Below are 22866 nucleotides of genomic sequence, written 5' to 3' on the forward strand. Positions count from 1 at the left end.
TGGGGAGAAAATGGCTAGAAGGTTGGAGGAGTGTTTAAACTAGGAATTGGGGGGGGGGTATTCATTTTATAGGAGGGGAAGATAGTGCAGATAGAGACCTGGGAACAAGTAAGGAAGATGGGGGTGGCGGTGGCATGGGGGGTGGGGTTAGAACAGTTAATAATTTAAGAAAGAATAGAGGTACAGAGAGGAACATCAAGTGCATGTATACTAATGCCAGAAGTCTTGTCAACAAAATGGACGAACTAGAACTAATGTTGTTGGAGCATAATTATGACATGGTGGGGATATCTGAAACATGGCTGGATGAGAGCCATGACTGGGCTGTTAACTTGCAGGGCTATAGCCTGTTCAGAAATGACTGTACAGATAAGCGAGGGGGTGGGGTGTGTCTATATGTAAAATCGTCCTTAAAACCCATCCTGCGTGATAATATAGGTGAATTTAATGAAAATGTAGAATCCCTGTGGGTGGAGATAAGGGGAGGGGGAAAAATAATAAATTACTGATAGGGGTTTGTTATAAATCTCCAAAAATAATGGAAGCAATGGAGAATATCCTCGTAAAGCAAATGGATGAAGCTGCGACTCAAGGAGAGGTCATTATTATGGGGGACTTCAACTACCCTGAAATAGATTGGGGAACAAAAACCTGCAGTTCCAGCAAAGGTAATCGGTTTTTGACAACTATGAGAGACAATTACCTTTCACAACTGGTTCAGGACCCAACAAGAAGGGGGGCACTGCTAGACCTAATATTAACCAACAGGCCAGACTGCATAGCAAATATAAGGGTTGGGGGTCACTTGGGAAATAGCGATCACAAAATAATAAGCTTTCATGTATCCTTTAAAAAGATGTGTAATAGAGGGGTTACAAGGACACCAAACTTCAGGAGGGAAAATTTCCAACGGATGAGAGAGGATCTTGGTGCAATTAACTGGGACGATATCCTGAGACACAAAAATACACAAAGAAAATGGGAGACATTTATTAGCATCCTGGATAGGATCTGTGCACAGTATATACCGTATGGGAATAAACATACTAGAAATAGGCTAAATATGGCTAAATAGAGCTGTAAGGGGCGCAATAAGTGACAAAAAGAAAGCATTTAGAGAATTAAAGGAAGTAGGTAGTGAGGAGGCATTAAATAAATACAGAAAATTAAATAGATTCTGTAAAAAGCAAATCAAGGCAGCAAAGATTGAGACAGAGAGACTCATTGCCGGAGAGAGTAAAAATAATCCCAAAATATTCTTTAACTACACAAATAGTAAGAAACTAAAAAATGATAGTGTTGGCCCCCTTAAAAATAGTCTGGGTGAAATGGTGGATGAGGATGAGGAAAAAGCCAATATGCTAAATGACTTTTTTTCATCAGTATTTACACAAGAAAATCCCATGGCGGACAAAATGACTAGTGATAAAAATTCCCAATTAAATGTCACCTGCTTAACCCAGCAGGAAGTGCAGCGGCGTCTAAAAATCACTAAAATTGACAAATCTCCGGGCCCGGATGGGATACACCCTCGAGTACTGCAGGAATTAAGTACAGTCATTGATAGACCATTATTTTTAATCTTTAAAGATTCCATAATAACAGGGTCTGTACCACAGGACTAGCGTATAGCAAATGTGGTGCCAATATTCAAAAAGGGGAAATGGCCTGTTAAGCCAGTAAGCTTAACCTCTACTGTGGGTAAAATCCTGGAGGGAATTCTAAGGGATGCTATACTGGAGTATACCACTCGGCGCCTGATTACCCCTAAACTCCGTTGCTAAAACCCCCCTGGGCAACAATCTAGACATGGATTGGTACTCACCGAGCTGCGCAGGTGCTGTGTTCCTGCCAGCCATACGTCCCGAATCCCGACGCTCCCCATCAACCTCTGGCTCGTCAGAAAACGAGTCTTCAGCGCCACTGCGCTGCTCCTGGCCTGCGTCCCTGGCCTCCACGTCACCAGGGGGGACCAGAGCATCTGCCGAACCTTGCCCGACCGACCTCATCCTGGATCTGGACCTTGCTTGTTCCGGATGCCGCGGCTCCGCTGTCATGTAGGACGCTATTCACACTAGGGCGTCCGACAGACAGCGGTAATTCTGCATTCGTCCACTATGCGCTCAGTGGCGCCGGCTAGATTTTATCTAGGTTGTCCGGGGTTAATCTAGCTGGTACTCGGATTGGAGGCTGGGGCACGCCCACGGCCTTTAAATAGTTCTTCTGAACTTTGGGCGTCGCCGATTATAGCTTGTGTTTTGTGCCTGGTGATCTCGGTTCAGAGTGGTGGTCTTAGAGTGGAAATATCATATCTGGTGGTGTATGATCCTTTGTCATATTTCTCCTTCCTATGTTCGTGTTTTGTTTTGCCCTGTGCACATTATAGTGTTTTCCTGAGTGTGTTTGCGGCGTGGTGCGTTTTTGGTTTTCCCTGTCTGTGCTTTCTGTAAGGGTTGGTGTGAGGATTATCACTGGGTGGAGGGTGGAGGTTTCAGATTAGTACTTAGTCAGGAGACAGGGTCAGGCCTGGCGGCCCAGAAAAGCACACCATCAGTGTAATCTCTGGAAGAGGGACAGACATGGTTTCCCTAGTCTGAGGGAAATCGTAGGGGCCCGGGTTATTAGCTTTAGCCTACCTAGGCTCCCCGTGACATCCGTGTCCGGCTCACATCTTCCATGCCTGCCAGGCAGTGGGGCCCCACTGCCCACCACACCTCTTCTGCCTCCTGCACGACTCCTGTAAAGATGAGCCCGCCGGAATCCTTCTGCCCATGCTCCTGTTGACAGGGCCCACTCCTGCGGCCCTGCTGCTGGTTTCCGCCGCCGCATCCGTGCTCCTGCTTGCCCTCGCTGCAGCGGTGCCTCTCATGGGGTCCGGTCTCCTTCCAGCTGCGCTCCTAGTCCTCGATGCGGCCTTCCGTGGTGCTGCAGGCCTCACCTCTGGTGCGGCTCCTCCTTGCTGCACACCTAGGACCTGCACCAGCTGGCCGGCGAGGAGGATTCCTGCTGGAGGGGGCACAACGGGGGGACACCGCACCGCTGCACCCGGCCTCCGCAGGGTCCCTGGAGGGACCCCTAGGCTTGCGCCTGCCGCGCGTGCTCACCTCGGGTGAGAGTCTCTGCGGGGGCCTCGTGCGCCTGCCACACCTGCTGCTGGCCTCCTGCGCTCCTGTGGATCCGAGCAGCGCCGCAAGCTGCTCTTCCAGCCATCCTCCCCTTCTGGACCTGGCGACGTCCCTTCAGGCGCCCCACCAATGCGTCCACCGACTTCATACAGCGATCAGGGAATCCAAACAGCTAAGAGGGGGGGGGCTGCTCTCTCTGCACGCAGGCTTTCCTGATGTAAATGTGACACTTTTCCCGCACTTTTTCCTATATATCCCACGCCCCCCACTAAAACCCCTCCCTAAGCTACCCCAACACCCAATCATCTACCCTGGCACAATTTTGAATAAAACCCATGTCCAAGCACAGTCATGGGGGGCCTACATCAATCTGTGCTTATTCCTGACCCCTCCTGTTGGTTTGCACAGTGGCCTACAAACAGCAATGCAGCTATCAGGGAGCCTTATAGGGCAAACCCGACTTTGCCAAAAGTAAGCGATTTTTTAAATTGTTCGATCCGTTTCGCTCAACCCTAATTAACACTATTTTGCTGCCAAAAAAAAGAAATAAATAAAACAGGCCAGATATTTTAACCCCTTAGTGACAGAGCCAATTTGGTACTTAATGACCGAGCCAATTTTTTATAATTCTGACCATTGTCACTTTATGAGGTCATAACTCTGGAACGCTTCAACGGATCCCGCTGATTCTGAGATTGTTTTTTCCTGACATATTGTACTTCATGTTAGTGGTAACATTTCTTCGATATTAACTTGCGATTATTTATGAAAAAAATGGAAATATGGTGAAAATTTTTAAAATTTTGCAATTTTCAAACTTTGTACTTTTATGCCCTTAAATCAGAGAGATATGTCACAAAAAATAGTTAATAAATAACATTTCCCACATGTCTACTTTACATCAGCACAATTTTGGAAACAAAATTTTTTTTTGTCAGGGAGTTATAAGGGTTAAAAGTTGACCAGCAATTTCTCATTTTTACAACACCATTTTTTTTTAGGGACCACATCACATTTGAAGTCAATTTGAACTTGGAAGTGAAGGAGCGCCGTTTTACTTTTTCAATGCAGACTTGGCTGGAATTGAGATCAGACGCCATGTCACGTTTAGAGAGCCCCTGATGTGCCTAAACAGTTGAAACTCCCTACAAGTGTCACCATTTTGGAAACTAGACCCCTTAAGGAACTTATCTAGATGTGTGGTGAGCACTTTGAACCCCCAAGTGCTTCACAGAAGTTTATAACGTAGAGCCGTGAAAATAAAAAATCGCATTTGTTTACACAAAAATGATCTTTTCGCCCACAAATTTTTATTTTCACAAGGGTAACAGGAGAAATTAGACCACAAAAGTTGTGCGATTTCTCCTGAATATGTTGATACCCCATATGTGAGGGTAAACCACTGTTTGGGCGCATGGCAGAGCTCGGAAGGGAAGGAGTGCCGTTTTACTTTTTCAATGTAGAATTGGCTGGAATTGAGATTGGACGCCATGTCGCATTTGGAGATCCCTTGATGTGCCTAAACAGTAGAAACCCCCCACAAGTGACCCCATTTTGGAAACTAGACCCCCCATGGAACCTATCTAGATGTGTGGTGAGAACTTTGAATGCCCAAGTGCTTCACAGAAGTTTATAATGCAGAGTCGTGAAAATAAAAAATATTTTTTTTCCACAAAAAAAGATTTTTTAGCCCCCAGGTTTTTATTTTCACAAGGGTAACAGGAGAAATTGGACCACTAAAGTTGTTGTCAAATTTATCCCAAGTACGCTGATGCCCCATATGTGGGGGTAAACCACTGTTTGGGCACACGGCAGAGCTCAGAAGGGAAGGAGCGCCGTTTTGGAATGCAGACTTGGATAGAATGGTCTGTGGGCGTTATGTTGTGTTTGCAGAGCCCCTGATGTACCTAAACAGTAGTAACCCCCCACAAGTGACCCCGTTTTGGAAACTAGACCCCCCAAGGAACTTATATAGATGTGTGGTGAGAACTTTGAATGCCCAAGTGCTTCACAGAAGTTTATAATGCAGAGTCATGAAAATAAAAAATATTTTTTTTTCCACAAAAAAGATTTTGTAGCCCCCAAGTTTTTATTTTCACAAGGGTAACAGGAGAAATTGGACCCTAAAACTTGTTGTCCAATTTATCCCAAGTACGCTGATGCCCCATATGTGGGGGTAACCCACTGTTTGGGCACACGGCAGAGCTCAGAAGGGAAGGAGCACCATTTGACTTTTTGAGCACAAAATTGGCTGTCTTGTTTGGAGAACCCCTGATGTACCTAAACAGTGGAAACCCCCCAATTCTAGCTCCAACCCTAACCCCAACACACCCATAACTAATCCCAACCTGATCCATAATCCTAATCACTAACCCTAACGATAATCACAACCCTTACCCCAAAACAACCCTAATGTCAACCCTAACCATAACCCTAATCAAAACCCTAAATCCAACACACCCCTAATCCTAATCTCAACCCTAACCTCAAACCTAACCCTAATCCCAATACACCCCTAATCACAACCCTAACCTTAACCCTAATCCCAAGCCTAACCCTAATCCCAAGCGTAACCCTAATGCCAACCCTAACCCTAATACCAACCCTAATCCAAACCCTAACCCTAATCCCAACTCTAACCCTAACTTTAGCCGCATCCCTAGCCCTAACTTTAGCCCCAACCCTATCCCTAACTCTAACCCTAAATTTAGCCCCAACCCTAACCCCAGCCCTAACTTTAGCTCCAACCCTAACCCTAGCCCTAATTTTAGCCCCAACCCTAACCCTAGCCCTAAGGCTACTTTCACACTTGCGTCGTTTGGCATCCGTCGCAATCCGTTGTTTTTGGGCAGAAAACGGATCCTGCAAATGTGCCCGCAGGATGCGTTTTTTGCCCATAGACTTGTATTGCCGACGGATCACGATGGATGGCCACACGTCGCGTCCGTCGTGCACTGGATCAGTTGTGTTTTGGCAGACCATCGGCACAAAAAAAGTTCAATGTAACGTTTTTACGTCGCGTCCGTCATTTCTGACCGCACATGCGTTTCCGTAACTCCGCCCCCTCCTCCCCAGGACATAGATTGGGCAGCGGATGCATTGAAAAACTGCATCCGCTGCCCACGTTGTGCACAATTTTCACAACGTGCGTCGGTATGTCGGGCCTACGCATTGCGACGGCCCCGTACCGACGTAAGTGTGAAAGAACCCTAACCCTAAATTTAGCCCGAACCCTAGCCCTAGCCCTAACCCTAACCCTAGCCCAAGCCCTAGCCCTAACCCTAACCCTAATTTTAGCCCCTACTGCTCTTCTCCTGCCGGCCGGCAGATGGCGACAGTTAGCGGGCGCACTGCGAGGACCCAGGGACGCCGGTAAGTATAGCAGGGTCCCCGAATCCCCCTATTTCTCTGTCCTCTGATGTGCAATCACATCAGAGGACAGAGAATTACACATTGCTTTTTTTTTTTTTTGCGGTCGCCGGTAAACAGTTAATTACTGGCGATCGCAAAACTGGGGTCAGTAAAACCGACCCCGATCATGTTCTTTGGGATCTCGGCTACCCCCGGCAGCCGAGACCCCAAAGATCCTCCCGGTGGCGGGCGCACTGCGCATGCGCCCGCCATTTTTTTGCCGGAAAAAGATGGCGGCGCCCATCGGGAGCCACGAGGAGCACCGGGGGAGAGAGGTGAGTATCGGGGGGCAATCTGGGACCCCTTTTCTTTGTCCTCTGATGTGCGATCACATCAGAGGACAGAGAAATTAAAAGGGAAATCGCATTTTTTTTTTTTGCGATCGCCGGTAAACGGTTAATTACCGGCGATCGCAAAAGCGGGGTCAGTAAAAAAAAACCCCGAATCGGCACCCGAGACCCCGGAGAAAATCGGACTCTGGGGGGCGCTATTTACTTTTTCCACAGCGCCGTTAATTAACGGCGCTGTGGTTTAAGTACCCTTAACTGCCGCCGTTAAAAGGCGTATCGGCGGTCGTTAAGGGGTTAAAGTGGGGTATCTGTGTCACAGGCATCACATAACATTGCACTCAAAATAGTGCCATTTCAGCCCTCCATTTAATTTTTTTTTGCTGTGTCTTAACCAACTTATTAACACAATTGTGCTGTAAACAAAAAATACAGGCCATATAATTCCAAGTCTGGTATCTACGTCACACGCATCAGCTATCTGTGAGGAAAAAATTGGCACATTTTTGGGGCTCAATTGAATTTTTTTTGCTGTGGCTTAGTCTATTTAATGACACCTGTTTGCTTAGCAAAAAAGGTGTTACCTACAGGCCAGATATTTTAAACTGTGGTTTTCCCGCACACGGATCACATATAAGTTCGCTCCAAAGTCAGGTATTTGTAGTGAATGTGCAAAATATTGGCCTCCATTTAAAATGGGCAAGGCGCGTGCAAAGGGACGGGGAAGGGGACCTGATGATGATTGTGCATTCAGAGGGCGAGGCCAAGGATGTAGGCAGCAGAAATTGGCCCACAACTAGGGTTGAGCGAAACGGGTCGTTCATTTTCAAAAGTCGCCGACTTTTGGCAAAGTCGGGTTTCATGAAACCCGACCCGACCCCTGTGTGGGGTCGGCCATGCGCTACGCGACTTTCGCGCCAAAGTCGCGTTTCAATGACGCGAAAAGCGCCATTTCTCAGCCAATGAAGGTGAACGCAGAGTGTGGGCAACGTGATGACATAGGTCCTGGTCCCCACCATCTTAGAGAAGGGCATTGCAGTGATTGGCTTGCTGTCTGCGGCGTCACAGGGGCTATAAAGAGGCGTTCCCGCCGACCGCCATCTTACTGCTGCTGATCTGAGCTTAGGGAGAGGTTGCTGCCGCTTCGTCAGAAGCAGGGATAGCGTTAGGCAGGGTCCATTAACCACCAAACCGCTTGTGCTGTAGCGATTTCCACTGTCCAACACCACCTTCGGTTTGCAGGGATAGTGGAAGCTACATTTTTTTTTTCTCAGCGCTGTAGCTCATTGGGCTGCCCTAGAAGGCTCTCTGATAGCTGCATTGCTGTGTGTACGCCGCTGTGCAAACCAACTGCTTTTTTCAAAGCACAAATCCTCTTGTACCTTCCTTTCTGCACAGCTATCTTTTTTGTTTGTCCACACTTTTTATTTAATTTGTGCATCAGTCCACTCCTTATTGCTGCCTGCCATACCTGGCTGAGATTACTGCAGGGAGATAGTAATTGTAGGACAGTCCCTTTTATTTATTTTTTTTTTTTAAATTCTCCCTACAAAAAATAAGTTGTGGGAGATTAAGATTGGCATTTCTGCTAGAGTGCCATCCCTGTGTGTGCCATCTTTCTCACATAGTGGGCCATAGAAAGCCTTTTTTTTTTTTTTGTTGATTTGGTTTCTAAATTCTACCTGAAAAAAATCAATAAATCAATCAGTGGGAGATAAATATTGGCCTCTGGGCTTGTGTGCCACTCCTGACTCCTGTGTGTGCCATCTCTCACTCAGTGCGCCACAGAAAGCCTATATTTTTTTTTTTTGGTTTCAAATTCTCCCGGTAAAAATCCTTTTATTTTATTTTGTTTCTAAAGTCTCCTTGAAAAAAAAAAAAAAAAATCAGTGGGAGATTAATATTGCCCTTTCTGCTTGTGTGCCAGTCTTGACTCCTGGGTGTGCCATCTCTCTCTCTCTCTCTCTCTCTCAAATAGTGGGCACTGGGCCATAGAAAGGCAATTTTTTTTTTTTTTGCTTTCTAAATTCACCCAGAAATAACAAAAAAAATACAGTGGGAGATTAATATTGACATTTGTGCTTGAGTGACAGTCCTGCGTGTGTGGCATCTCTCTGATTTGGTGCCACAGAAAACAGAGTGTGTAACATTGTGCCTGATTTTCCTTGCGGTCTCACCAACCTGTAAAGGGATATCGAAATCATACTGAAGTTATAGCTCACCGTGTAAGTTGTTTGACAGCAACAAATACCGTTACTTTGGTTACGTTTTTAAAGCAATGAGGAAGTCTGGTGGAAGAGGTCGTGGCCGTGGGCGTTCATTGTCAGCTGGTAATGATGGTAGTGGTAGTGGAGCATCAGGTGGTCGTGGGAAAAGAAATATTGCACCTAAGTCTGGAGCTGTGGAGCCAGGTTCGTCGTCTGGCTACAGAAGGCCTCGAACGCTCCCTTTTCTGGGAGTAGGAAAACCGCTTTTAAAGCCAGAGCAGCAAGAGCAAGTTTGGCTTACCTTGCAGACTCAGCGTCTAGCTCTTTTGCCTCCTCTTTTGAAACTGGTAAATGTAAAAGCAGCGCGTTGTTAGTGGATGTTCACGGTCAGGGACAAGTCGCTTCCTTGTCCTCTTCAGCAAAAACAACAACAGAGAAGGATGCAGCAGGCGACACCACGGGTTACTCCATGGAGCTCTTTACACATACCGTCCCTGGCTTAGAAAGTGAAGCAGTTAACAGGCCATGCCCATTACAAGTTGAATCTGACATGGAGTGCACTGATGCACAGCCACAGCCAGACTACTATGCTGGTCCTTTGACTCAGACCACAACATTGCCCTCGCAGGGTACTGATCCAGAATCAGACCCTGATGAGAATATGTTGCCCCATCACGAACGCTCTACCACCGATTTACACGGTGACACAGACGAAGTTGCGCACGAGCTAGAAAAGGAGGTTATAGATGACCCAGTTGTTGACCCCGATTGGCAGCCATTGGGGGAACAGGGTGCAGGTGGCATTAGTTCTGAAGCGGAGGAGGAGGGGCCGCAGCAGGCATCAACATCGCAACAGGTTCCATCTGCCGGGCCCGTATCTGGCCCAAAACGCGTGGCAAAGCCAAAAACTGTTGGAGGACAGCGTGTCCATCCGGTTAAAGCTCAGTCTGCAATGGCTGAAAAGGGATCCGAGGCTCGAAAGAGTGCAGTCTGGCATTTTTTTAAACAACATCCAATTGATCCGCACAAAGTCATCTGTCAAAAATGTTCAACTAGCTTAAGCAGAGGTCAGAATCTGAAAAGTCTCAATACAAGTTGCATGCATAGACATTTAACCACCATGCATTTGCAAGCCTGGACTAACTACCAAACGTCCCTTAAGGTTGTAGCACCCTCGGCCAATGAAGCTAGTCAGCAACGCTACATCCCTTCCGTCACTGTAAGGCCACCATTTTCCGCACCACCAGCAGTATCTGTGCAGGTTTCTTTGCCAGCCCAAAGCAGTCAGGGTCAGGGAATCACCAGTTTCGTAGGAGGAAATACTGCATCTAGGGCACCGGCGGAAACAATACCGTCTCCAACCGTCTCTCAGTCTGCCATGTCCACCGGCACACCCACTAGTTCCACGATCTCCAGCTCTCCAGTTCAGCTCACCCTACATGAGACTCTGGTTAGAAAAAGGAAGTACTTATCCTCGCATCCACCGTACACAGGGTTTTAACGCCCACATAGCTAGACTAATCTCGTTAGAGATGATGCCCTACCGGTTAGTTGAAAGCGAAGCTTTCAAAGCCCTGATGGAGTACGCTGAACCACGCTACGAGCTACCCAGTCGACACTTCTTTTCGAGAAAAGCCATCCCAGCCCTGCACCAGCATGTTAAACAGCGCATCGTCCATGCACTCAGGTAATCGGTGAGTACAAAGGTGCACCTGACTACAGATGCATGGACCAGTAGGCATGGCCAGGGACGTTACGTGTCCATCACGGCACACTGGATGAATGTGGTGGATACAGGGTCCACAGGGGACATCAATTTCGGGACAGTTGTGCCTAGCCCACGGTCTAGGAAACAGTTGGCTGTAGGCGTTCGCACCCCCTCCTCCTCCTCGTCCTCCTGCAGAAGCGAGAGCTCTTCCACAGACCGCAGTCGCCCAACCACTCCATCGGCAGCTGTCACTGTTGCACACCAGTTGTCCCATTATGGCCCAGCTACTGACAAGCATCAGCAAGCTGTATTGGCTATGAAGTGTTTGGGCGACAACAGACACACCGCGGAAGTCCTGTCCGAGTTCTTGCAGCAAGAAACGCAGTCGTGGCTGGGCACAGTAGATCTTGAGGCAGGCAAGGTAGTAACATAGTAACATAGTAACATAGTTAGTAAGGCCGAAAAAAGACATTTGTCCATCCAGTTCAGCCTATATTCCATCATAATAAATCCCCAGATCTACGTCCTTCTACAGAACCTAATAATTGTATGATACAATATTGTTCTGCTCCAGGAAGACATCCAGGCCTCTCTTGAACCCCTCGACTGAGTTCGCCATCACCACCTCCTCAGGCAAGCAATTCCAGATTCTCACTGCCCTAACAGTAAAGAATCCTCTTCTATGTTGGTGGAAAAACCTTCTCTCCTCCAGACGCAAAGAATGCCCCCTTGTGCCCGTCACCTTCCTTGGTATAAACAGATCCTCAGCGAGATATTTGTATTGTCCCCTTATATACTTATACATGGTTATTAGATCGCCCCTCAGTCGTCTTTTTTCTAGACTAAATAATCCTAATTTCGCTAATCTATCTGGGTATTGTAGTTCTCCCATCCCCTTTATTAATTTTGTTGCCCTCCTTTGTACTCTCTCTAGTTCCATTATATCCTTCCTGAGCACCGGTGCCCAAAACTGGACACAGTACTCCATGTGCGGTCTAACTAGGGATTTGTACAGAGGCAGTATAATGCTCTCATCATGTGTATCCAGACCTCTTTTAATGCACCCCATGATCCTGTTTGCCTTGGCAGCTGCTCCCTGGCACTGGCTGCTCCAGGTAAGTTTATCATTAACTAGGATCCCCAAGTCCTTCTCCCTGTCAGATTTACCCAGTGGTTTCCCGTTCAGTGTGTAATGGTGATATTGATTCCCTCTTCCCATGTGTATAACCTTACATTTATCATTGTTAAACCTCATCTGCCACCTTTCAGCCCAAGTTTCCAACTTATCCAGATCCATCTGTAGCAGAATACTATCTTCTCTTGTATTAACTGCTTTACATAGTTTTGTATCATCTGCAAATATCGATATTTTACTGTGTAAACCTTCTACCAGATCATTAATGAATATGTTGAAGAGAACAGGTCCCAATACTGACCCCTGCGGTACCCCACTGGTCACAGCGACCCAGTTAGAGACTATACCATTTATAACCACCCTCTGCTTTCTATCACTAAGCCAGTTACTAACCCATTTACACACATTTTCCCCCAGACCAAGCATTCTCATTTTGTGTACCAACCTCTTGTGCGGCACGGTATCAAACGCTTTGGAAAAATCGAGATATACCACGTCCAATGACTCACCGTGGTCCAGTCTATAGCTTACCTCTTCATAAAAACTGATTAGATTGGTTTGACAGGAGCGATTTCTCATAAACCCATGCTGATATGGAGTTAAACAGTTATTCTCATTGAGATAATCCAGAATAACATCCCTCAGAAACCCTTCAAATATTTTACCAACAATAGAGGTTAGACTTACTGGCCTATAATTTCCAGGTTCACTTTTAGAGCCCTTTTTGAATATTGGCACCACATTTGCTATGCGCCAGTCCTGCGGAACAGACCCTGTCGCTATAGCGTCACTAAAAATAAGAAATAATGGTTTATCTATTACATTACTTAGTTCTCTTAGTACTCGTGGGTGTATGTAGTGAGTGATAACGGAAGGAATTTCATGGCTGCCATCTCCCTTTCCCAACTGAAACACATTCCTTGCCTGGCTCACACCTTAAACCTGGTGGTGCAGTGCTTATTGAAAACTTATCCTGGGTTCTCCGACCTGCTCCTCAAAGTGCGTGGACTTTGCTCACATATCCGCCGTTCGCCTGTAGACTCCAGCCATATGCAGACCTATCAGCGGTCTTTGAACCTTCCCCAGCATCGCCTAATCATAGACGTTGCAACAAGGTGGAACTCAACACTGCACATGCTTCAGAGACTGTGCGAACAGAGGCGGGCTGTTATGTTTTTGTGGGAGGATACATATACACGGGCAGGCAGTAGGATGGCAGACATGGAGTTGTCAGGTGTGCAGTGGTCGAAGATACAAGACATGTGTCAAGTCCTTCAGTGTTTTGAGGAATGCACATGGCTGGTTAGTGCAGACCACGCCATAATAAGCATGAGCATCCCCCTAATGTGTCTGCTGATGCAAAGTTTGACGCACATAAAGGATCAGGCGTCTGCACCAGAGGAAGAGGAAAACCTTGTTGACAGTCAGCCATTGTGTGGTCAGGGCAGTGTACAGGACGAGGTAGCGGGCAAAGAGGAGGTGGAGTACGAAGAGGATGATGGGGATGAGTATATTTTTAATGAGGAAGCTTTCCCGGGGGCACTGGAAATTGGTGGCGCGGCAAGGCCGGGTTCTGGTTTTTTGAGGGACACAAGTGACGTAGATTTGCCTGAAACTGCCCCTCAACCAATCACAACCGCAGATTTGACAACTGGAACTTTGGCCCACATGGCGGATTATGCCTTACGTATCCTCAAAAGGGACACACGCATTACTAAAATGATGAACGATGACGATTACTGGTTGGCCTGCCTCCTTGATCCTCGCTATAAAGGCAAATTGCAAAATATTATGCCACATGAGAACTTGGAACAAATATTAGCAACCAAACAATCAACTCTTGTTGACCGTTTGCTTCAGGCATTCCCATCACACAGCGCCCGTGATCGTTCAAATATAACAGAAACCATTGAAAGTCTACTTCTAAAGCAGATAGATGAAGCTGCAACCCATAATGAGGTCCTGGTTATGGGGGACTTTAACTACCCGAATATTAACTAGGAAACAGAAACCTGTGAAACCCATAAAGGCAACAGGTTTCTGCTAATAACCAAGAAAAATTATCTTTCACAATTGGTGCAGAATCCAACCAGAGGAGCAGCACTTTTAGACCTAATACTATCTAATAGACCTGACAGAATAACAAATCTGCAGGTGGTCGGGCATCTAGGAAATAGCGACCACAATATTGTAGAGTTTCACCTGTCTTTCACTAGGGGGACTTGTCAGGGAGTCACAAAAACACTGAACTTTAGGAAGGCAAAGTTTGACCAGCTTAGAGATGCCCTTAATCTGGTAGACTGGGACAATATCCTCAGAATTAAGAATACAGATAATAAATGGAAAATGTTTAAGAACATCCTAAATAGGCAGTGTAAGCGGTTTATACCTTGTGGGAATAAAAGGACAAGAAATAGGAAAAACCCAATGTGGCTAAACAAAGAAGTAAGACAGGCAATTAACAGTAAAAAGAAAGCATTTGCACTACTAAAGCAGTATGGCACCATTGAAGCTCTAAAAAACTATAGGGAGAAAAATACTTTATCTAAAAAACTAATTAAAGCTGCCAAAAAGGGAACAGAGAAGCACATTGCTAAGGAGAGTAAAACTAATCCCAAACTGTTCTTCAACTATATCAATAGTAAAAGAATAAAAACTGAAAATGTAGGCCCCTTAAAAAATAGTGAGGAAAGAATGGTTGTAGATGACGAGGAAAAAGCTAACATATTAAACACCTTCTTCTCCACGGTATTCACGGTGGAAAATGAAATGCTAGGTGAAATCCCAAGAAACAATGAAAACCCTATATTAAGGGTCACCAATCTAACCCAAGAAGAAGTGCGAAACCGGCTAAATAAGATTAAAATAGATAAATCTCCGGGTTCGGATGGCATACACCCACGAGTACTAAGAGAACTAAGTAATGTAATAGATAAACCATTATTTCTTATTTTTAGGGACTCTATAGCGACGGGGTCTGTTCCGCAGGACTGGCGCATAGCAAATGTGGTGCCAATATTCAAAAAGGGCTCTAAAAGTGAACCTGGAAATTATAGGCCAGTAAGTCTAACCTCTATTGTTGGTAAAATATTTGAAGGGTTTCTGAGGGATGTTATTCTGGATTATCTCAATGAGAATAACTGTTTAACTCCATATCAGCATGGGTTTATGAGAAATCGCTCCTGTCAAACCAATCTAATCAGTTTTTATGAAGAGGTAAGCTATAGGCTGGACCACGGTGAGTCATTGGACGTGGTATATCTCGATTTTTCCAAAGCGTTTGATACCGTGCCGCACAAGAGGTTGGTACACAAAATGAGAATGCTTGGTCTGGGGGAAAATGTGTGTAAATGGGTTAGTAACTGGCTTAGTGATAGAAAGCAGAGGGTGGTTATAAATGGTATAGTCTCTAACTGGGTCGCTGTGACCAGTGGGGTACCGCAGGGGTCAGTATTGGGACCTGTTCTCTTCAACATATTCATTAATGATCTGGTAGAAGGTTTACACAGTAAAATATCGATATTTGCAGATGATACAAAACTATGTAAAGCAGTTAATACAAGAGAAGATAGTATTCTGCTACAGATGGATCTGGATAAGTTGGAAACTTCGGTTGAAAGGTGGCAGATGAGGTTTAACAATGATAAATGTAAGGTTATACACATGGGAAGAAGGAATCAATATCACCATTACACACTGAACGGGAAACCACTGGGTAAATCTGACAGGGAGAAGGACTTGGGGATCCTAGTTAATGATAAACTTACCTGGAGCAGCCAGTGCCAGGCAGCAGCTGCCAAGGCAAACAGGATCATGGGGTGCATTAAAAGAGGTCTGGATACACATGATGAGAGCATTATACTGCCTCTGTACAAATCCCTAGTTAGACCGCACATGGAGTACTGTGTCCAGTTTTGGGCACCGGTGCTCGGGAAGGATATAATAGAACTAGAGAGAGTACAAAGGAGGGCAACAAAATTAATAAAGGGGATGGGAGAACTACAATACCCAGATAGATTAGCGAAATTAGGATTATTTAGTCTAGAAAAAAGACGACTGAGGGGCGATCTAATAACCATGTATAAGTATATAAGGGGACAATACAAATATCTCGCTGAGGATCTGTTTATACCAAGGAAGGTGACGGGCACAAGGGGGCATTCTTTGCGTCTGGAGGAGAGAAGGTTTTTCCACCAACATAGAAGAGGATTCTTTACTGTTAGGGCAGTGAGAATCTGGAATTGCTTGCCTGAGGAGGTGGTGATGGCGAACTCAGTCGAGGGGTTCAAGAGAGGCCTGGATGTCTTCCTGGAGCAGAACAATATTGTATCATACAATTATTAGGTTCTGTAGAAGGACGTAGATCTGGGGATTTATTATGATGGAATATAGGCTGAACTGGATGGACAAATGTCTTTTTTCGGCCTCACTAACTATGTTACTATGTTACTATGTTCTCACACGAGCTGCAGGGGGCAGCAGACCAGGAGTGTTAGGGGTGCACACATCAGAAGTGGCGTTGGACAGAGGGGTTTTCTGACCAGGTTGTGGAGTGATTTTGCTATGACCGCAGACAGGACAGGTACTGCTGCATCAATTCAAAGTGACAGGAGACAACATTTGTCCAGTATGGTTACAAACTATTTTTCATCCCTTATCGATGTTCTCCCTCAACCGTCATTCCCATTTGATTACTGGGCATCCAAATTAGACACCTGGCCAGAATTGGCAGAATATGCATTGCAGGAGCTTGCTTGCCCGGCAGCTAGTGTCCTATCAGAAAGAGTATTCAGTGCTGCAGGTTCAATATTAACCGAAAAAAGGACTCTTCTGGCTACCCAAAATGTTGATGATCTAACATTCATTAAAATGAACCACAACTGAATTTCGAATTCTTTTGCCCCACCTTGCCCGGCCGACACCTAGCTTTCCTATGAAAAGCTCTTGCCTGTGGACTACTGTGAATTACTTTTCTAATGTCTTAATTTGCTGCAGCTGATTGTCCAGCATACGACATGTTTAGACCTCCCTAAATGGCCAAACTCCCCACACGGGGGCGTGGTATCGCGACTTGGCGCAAGCACCCGTGAGAGTGCTGTTTGTCTGAAGAGGTGGGTGTGCCCGCTTTTGGTCGACAGCGCTGCCACAGGGTCCCTCATAGTACAATAAAGTGAGTAAATACTTTGCGCCAAATTAGTAGGTCTGAAACTACGCAGAGGATCCCACCCCTGTACCTAATGATTGCACCCTTTAGTGTTTTCGTTTTGTTTTAATGCGAGACATTCACATTTATGTATTGTTTTGGAATACTAACTGGCAGACACTCATTACAATCGGCCTCCGCTGACCAGACCAGTGCTGCCCGTGTACCCCTGGAACCAATTGTAAAGTGCCTACAGCCAGCCCAATTTTATTATGTTAGGCCTTCGAAGCCTGTCTGCGGCCCGTTCTTTCTACTACTCCTCCACTGACCAGACCACTGCTGCCCGTGTACCCCTGGAACCTATTTAAAAGTGCCTACAGCCCAATTTTATTATGTTAGACCTTCGAAGCCTGTCTGCGGCCCGTTCTTTCTACTACTCCTCCATTGACCAGACCACTGCTGCCCGTGTACCCCTGGAACCTATTTAAAAGAGCCTAGCCCAATTTTATTATGTTAGGCCTTCGAAGCCTGTCTGCGGCCCGTTCTTTCTACTACTCCTACACTGACCAGACCACTGCTGCCCGTGTACCCCTGGAACCTATTTAAAAGTGCCTACAGCCCAATTTTATTATGTTAGACCTTCGAAGCCTGTCTGCGGCCCGTTCTTTCTACTACTCCTCCATTGACCAGACCACTGCTGCCCGTGTACCCCTGGAACCTATTTAAAAGAGCCTAGCCCAATTTTATTATGTTAGGCCTTCGAAGGCTGTCTGCGGCCCGTTCTTTCTACTACTCCTACACTGACCAGACCACTGCTGCCCGTGTACCCCTGGAACCTATTTAAAAGTGCCTACAGCCCAATATTTTTTTATGTTAGGCCTTCGAAGCCTGTCTGCAGCCCGTTCTTTCTACTACTCCTCCACTGACCACACCACTGCTGCCCGTGGACCCCTGGAACCTATTTTTAATTGCATAGAGCATCCTTTTTTTAATAGTAGGCGTACAAAGTCTGTCTGCGGTCCACTATTGAAATTGTCCTCCACTGCCCAGAGCAATGCTGCCTGTGTACCCCTGTAACCTTTTTTAAACTGCAGTGAGCCACATTTTTGGTTTAAGGCCTACTACCTGTGTCTGTCTGCGCCACTCAATACAGCTGTGTTCCTTTGAAAAAAGCTGAGCGTCAATAGTCTTGTTTTCAGCCTCTAGGAATTTTAAAACTGCATTGGGGCTACAACTTTGGTAGGGCCTACTAATGGTGTCTGCCGCCCCATGGTGTGCCCCAGGTTTCGTCCACATTGCTTCGATCTTCCTACTCTCATTTAGTAGTTGTTGCAAACTACACTGCATTAGGCCTACAAATTAGGTATGGGGTGTAGAGAGACGGTGTGTTACACTCCAAGGTGTTCCCCAGGTTTCGTCCACATTGCTTCGATCTTCCTACTCTCGTTTAGTAGTTGGTGAAAACTACACTGCATTAGGCCTACAAATTGGGTATGGGGTGTAGAGACGGTGTGTTCCACTCCAAGGTGTTCCCCAGGTTTCCTCGCCATTGCTTCGGTCTTCCGACTCTCGTTTAGTAGTTGTTGGAAACTACACTGCATTAGGCCTACAAATTGGGTATGGGGTGTAGAGACGGTGTCTTCCGCTCCAAGGTGTTCTCCAGGTTGCCTTTCCTGAGCTTCTATCTTCAGGCTCTTGTTAAATAGTGGTTAAATGGAACAACTGCATTTGGCGTACTAGTTGGTTTGGGGCCTACTAACAGTGTCTGCCACTCCTTGCTGTTCTCCTGGTTTCCTGTCCTGAAATTCCATTTTCAGGCTCTCGTTAAGTAGTTGTTAATGTTAGACTGCATTTGGCCTACTAGTTGGGTTGGGGCCTACTATCGGTGTCTGCCTCTCCTTGCTGTTCTCCTCCACTGAACAAAGCTGTGCCGCCTGTTTACTACTGTTGCCAATTTTGAACTGCATTTCGACTACTTACTGATTTGGGCCTACTCTCTGTGTCAGCCTCTCATTCCAGTTGTCCTCCACTGCAATGCCCCCTGGTTACTCCTGTGTTACCAATTTTGAACTGCATTTAGCCCACTTTATTCTTTGGGCCTATATCTGTGTTTCCTCCTCATCCTGCCCATTGCCCAGCCAGTGATAGATGAGTCTGCTGGTACATTGACCCATAACGCAACATTTCCCGTGCACGCTACACTGCAAGATTGTGACCCTGCTGAAAGTCAGGTCCCCCTTCCCGCATACCATACCACCTTACACGGGGACAAAGAGGAAGGTGCAGATGAAAGTGCAGGTTCCTTCATCAGGTGGGGGGAGGAATACTAGTTGGCGACGTCACTGGCACAGGGCCTCTCATAGTACGCAAAAGTGTTGCTGCCGGTGGGAGGCGCCCCCGCCGTGCAAACACACCGCTGTACTTTGAGGGGCCCTGTGCCAGTGCCAATGCCACCGAGTGGGCCCCCCCTGCTTGCTCAGGATCACAGCACTTGCAAAGTTGAAATACTTACCTCTCCCTGCTCCACTGCCGTGACGTGGTCCAGATTTACTGGGCCCACTAATTACTTGAACCAGCCCTACCCCCCACAACTTTAGCCAAATGACCCCCAATTTCAAATGCCTTCCAATTATTATAAGCTAAATTAGGATTGACAAGCTTCTGTAACAAGAATGGATGTTTTTGCCATTAAAATGGGCAGTGTAGGTGTTTTCCTGGCCTCCACTCACTGCCGACTATGCTCCCCCATTGACTTGCATTGGGTTTCGTGTTTCGGTCGATACCCGACTTTTCGCGATAATCGGCCGATTCCACTCGACTCGACTTCTAAGATAGTCGGGTTTCGCGAAACACGGCTCGACTCTAAAAAGGTCAAGGTCGCTCAACCCTACCCACAACAAATACCCACATCTTCTCGCCCGACCTTCCTATCACAATTACTAAGGGACCACAGCCGCACACCACTATTGAACCCAGAGCAGCGTCAAAAGGTTGGAGAGTGGATAATGCTTCCAGTCACTTTGCCTCCATCACCACCCTGTCTTCCACAGGCATCAGCTATCTGTGAGGAAAAAATTGGTGCATTTTTGGGGCTCCTGTTTGCTTAACAAAAAAGGTTTAACAGCAAGTTTTGGCGGGCACCACTACTAGGGATCCTATTGCATGCTAAGAGATAATAGACAAAACAGACTGAGAAAAAGGTAGCATGCATTCAACAGAGATCACCACACCAAAGTAACAGAAAATATATAAATTTTATTAGGTCATAATACAAACACTGCAAAAAGATTTTTAAAAACATTTAAAATTGCATGACGCAAACAAATCCACAGACCCACAATAGGGTCATGCCCTTGCCACACCCCAAATATGAGACAGCAAAAATCAATGTCTATAATACCAATAATCACTCAAGAAAGCATACAGAGATAATGAAGAGTCCTCCTGTCAGTATGGCACAATAAAGCATATATGCAAAGAAAGCCCTGGCCTATGGGCTAAAGAGTGCATGGGTAAATGCTCCAAATATAGCCTGAGCCTGATGCTCATAAAGTTCACATTAGGCGCTATCTAAAGAAAAATAAGCGAGGTCATTTTCCTACTTAAAGGGCATGAAAGAGGAACCGGTTATCCTTAAAGAATGATATCAGCCAGAATGATGATCTTGAGTGATTGTTGGTATTAGATCTAACGATCCCTGTGTGGCCTATATTAAAAAAAAAGAAAATTAATTAACTGGTTCATGCAGCTTTACATGAACACCCAAGCCTTACACTATGGCTGGTCCGAATAACTATAGCAATTGTTACCATCCACCTCTCGTGTCTCCCCTTTTCCTCATAGTTTGTAAGCTTACGAGCAGGGCCCTCACTCCTCTTGGTATCTGTTTTGAACTGTATTTCTGTTATGCTGTAATGTCTATTGTATGTACAAGTCCCCTCTATAATTTGTAAAGCGCTGCGGAATATGTTGGCGCTATATAAATAAAAATTATTATTATTATTATTATTATTATAGACATTGATTTTTGTTGTCTCATCTTTGGGATGTGGCAAAGGCATGAGACTATTGTGGGTCTGTGGATTTGTTTGCGTCATGCCATTTTAAATGTTTTTAAAAATCTTTTTGCAGTGTTTGTATTATGACTAGTGTTGAGCGATACCTTCCGACATTCGGAAATATCGGTATCTGATTGGATCGGCCGATATCGAAAAAATATCGGATATCGCCGATACCGATAACCGATACCAATGCAAGTCAATGGGACAAAAATATCAGAATTAAAATAAACCCTTTCTTTCCTTGTAGGTTAATTCTACATGAAGGAAAACAACTAAGAATAATGTAGGATGTATTGGGGAGGTGGAGGAGACATTTAAGGCATAGAGGTTTCGCCCAATCAAATGGAATGGCAGGAATTACTTTTTTTATTTTTTTAAGACATTCGGAGTTACAAAGATATTGACTATGTGAAGATTTTTTTTATATTTTGTCAGATATTTATGTTTCACTAATTCCATGCTCTTCACATTCTTTTTTACTTCTCCCACACTTTCTTCTTCATCATCCTCAGCAGCAGCATCTTTTTCATCAACTTCTTCTTCCCCTTATTCATCTTCTTCTTCACCTTCTTCCTATTATTCTTTTTTTTTTTTTTTAATTCTTCATATTCTTCTTATTTAACTCTTATACTTCTTCATATTCTACTTCTTCATGTTCTTCATATTCTTCTTCATCATATTCTTATTTCTGACAGGCATTCCTGTAGTTGTTATCTATAAAAGTTTGAAGATTACACCTTCCGTTCTGCCTGTCACAAAAGATTTACAACAGGATTTGTCCGCGTTCAGTTTGGCCTGCCACAGCAGGTTTTTTCCAGGGGCACCACGAGGAGGAACGGACTCACCCCCATACACTGGTGAGTCATCTTCTGCTTATAATTTAGATGATATCTTTTGCTCAGATTTTTAGTCTTATGCTTAATGTTCTTCTGCTTTTTGTTCTGCAGCTTCTTGTTCTTCTGCTTCTCGGTCTTCATCTTTAGGGTCTTGAACTTGGAAATGTAGCAGAAGGTACAAGAAGGCTGAGGAACTGCCGAGAACCAGCTGACGGTACTCGAACCCAGATGGCTACCCGAAGGTAGAAGAGCCAATGGAACTACCGAGGACCAGCTGACATTACTGGAACCCGGTTACTAAGCAGGAGGTACCCGTGCCAGAAAGCACTACCAAGTACCACCTGACGTTGGTGGAACTCGGATACCCAGAAGGAGGCACCTAAGCCAAAGGCTCTGCCCAGAACCAGCTGACGGTACTGGAACCAGGATGGGGAGCAGAAGGTACAAGAGCAAAAGACACTGCCGAGAACCAGCTGACGGTACTGGAACCCGGATGGCTACCCGAAGGTAGAAGAGCCAATGGAACTACCGAGGACCAGCTGATGGTACTGGAACCCGGTAACTAACCAGGAGGTACCCATGCCACAAAGCACTACCAAGGACCACCTGACATTGGTGGAACTCGGATACCCAGAAGGAGGCACCTAATCCAAAGGCTCTGCCCGGAACTAGCTGATGGTACTGGAACCAGGGGGACCCAGTCAAGATTGTCTTCCCAAGAACCAGCTAATGGTGCTGGACAGGGCTGCCACTAGAAATTTTGGGGCCCCATACTGGCAAAATTTTCGGGGCCCCCTTGAAACTCCGCCCAGGCTCCACCCCAGCCCCGCCTCCAGGCTCCACCCCACGAGCTGTCCACAGTCCCACCGCTCTCTCTTGGAAAATCTCCACTTCTCACCTATCACACATTAACAGTTCCCATCACCAGATCACACATATAGCCGGCAGCTATT

Source organism: Ranitomeya imitator, chromosome 1, assembly GCF_032444005.1.
Source record: "Ranitomeya imitator isolate aRanImi1 chromosome 1, aRanImi1.pri, whole genome shotgun sequence".
In the NCBI taxonomy this organism is placed as follows: domain Eukaryota; kingdom Metazoa; phylum Chordata; class Amphibia; order Anura; family Dendrobatidae; genus Ranitomeya; species Ranitomeya imitator.